Source organism: Dromiciops gliroides, chromosome 6 (assembly GCF_019393635.1).
Source record: "Dromiciops gliroides isolate mDroGli1 chromosome 6, mDroGli1.pri, whole genome shotgun sequence".
Taxonomy (NCBI): Eukaryota; Metazoa; Chordata; class Mammalia; order Microbiotheria; family Microbiotheriidae; genus Dromiciops; species Dromiciops gliroides.
The window spans coordinates 146,728,159-146,729,913 of NC_057866.1; the positions used below are offsets into that span (position 1 = coordinate 146,728,159).

General features: G+C 44.3%; 1 pseudogene; it reads left to right on the top strand.

Moving 5' to 3' along the window:
* Positions 1–704: 704 nt before the first annotated feature.
* LOC122732549 lies at positions 705–1,463 on the top strand (annotated as a pseudogene).
* The last annotated feature ends 292 nt before the right edge of the window (positions 1,464–1,755 follow it).

Genomic DNA, 1,755 nt, shown 5'->3' on the forward strand with positions numbered 1-1,755 from the left:
ATGATAATAATATATCACTTTGAAAAAAGTAAAAACTTACACAATCCTAGAAGTATCTCTGAAAACAGCTGCACAACCCTTCTGAAGCTTCAGACAATATGCCCTCCACCCTATAAGCAGTGCCCCACTTTAACAAATAGTTAAAAGTCAAGAAATGGTGTGGAAAAATGAGCAAACAGAAAAAAAATATTGACAAAGAAAGTTTCTTTGGTCATAAGGAAGATCAAAATATACCCTCAGAAGAAGATAAAAAAGTCAAAGCTCCTACATCCAACACTTCCAAGAAAAATATGAATTGGTCTTATGCCATAGATATGCTCAAAAAGGATTTTGAAAGTAAAGTAAGAGAGGTAGAGGAAGAAATGCAAAAAAGAAATGAGAGTGATGAAAGCAAATCATGACAAAAAGCCAACAGCTTGGTAAAGGAGACACAAAAAAAATTGAAGAAAATAACATCCTAAAAAACAGACAAGACTAAGTGGCAAAAGAGGTAGAAAATGCCTATGAGGAAAAGAACACCTTGAAAAGCTGAACTGGGGGTCCTGGGTTGTAAGGGTCCTCTGTTCACAGGAGTTGAGGTCAGCTAGAGCAGGGCAGACCCAATATTGAGAAGCCTGATGGTCTCAAGCTCCCCTTGAATCTCAGTGCACATTTGCCTGTCTGCCAGTCTGCTCCTCGACGGTTGCCCCAGCCTCTGCCCTGCCATGGCCATCTACAAACTGGTGTTGATCCAGCATGGAGAGAGCACCTGGAACCTGGAGAATTGCTTCAATGGCTGGTACAACACAGACCTGCGCCCTGTTGGGCAAAGAGGCCAAGCACAGTGGACAAGTGCTGTGAAATGCTGGCTATGAATTTGATATCTGCTTCATCTTTTTCCAGAAGAGAGCAATTCGTACCCTTTGGACAATACTGGATGCCATTGACAAGATGTGGTTGCCTGTAGTGAAGACTTGACACCTCAATAAGCAGCACTATGGAGGTCTGATGGGCCTCAACAAATCTGAGAAAGCTGCTAAGCATGGTGAGGCCCAGGTGAAGATCTGGCGCTGATCCTACAACATCCCACCACTTCCAAAGGAGCCTGACCACCCTTTCTAGAGCAACATCAACAAGGATCTGCTATGCAGATCTGACTGAGGATCAGCTGCCCTCCTGTGAGAGCCTGAAAGATACCATTGCTAGGGCTCTACTCATATGGAATGTGAAAATTGTTCCCCAGATCAAGGAGGGAAAAGTGTTCTAATTGCAGCCCATGGCAATATTCTTGGAGAGATTGTCAAACATCTTGAGAGTCTGTCTGAAGAAGCCATCATGGAGCTCAATCTGCCCACTGCATTCCCAACGTGTATGAGTTGGACAAGAATTTGAAACCTATCAAGCCCATGCAGTTCCTTGAAGATGAAGAGACTATGCACAAAGCCATGCAGGCTGTGGTAGCCCAAGGCAAGTCCAAGAAGTGAAAGCAGGCTACCAGCATGTGCCAGCAGTAACCTGGTCCTTCCCTTCTCATCTCCACTTCTTTCCCCTCCCTACTCCACACACTGACCATAATTTTAGGGATCACAACACATAGTTGCAGGTAGGGGACTGATGGTTCCCTTTATCATTTCTTCCTCCCTATTTCAGATCAATTACTTTTTCTCATGTTGCCCCTTCCGTCAGCCACATTAGTCAAAATGTCTCCTGGGTGGTTTGGCCCAATAAGGACCTGGTTAGGGGTTAGGGATGGGGACATAATAAGAAGTGACCAAT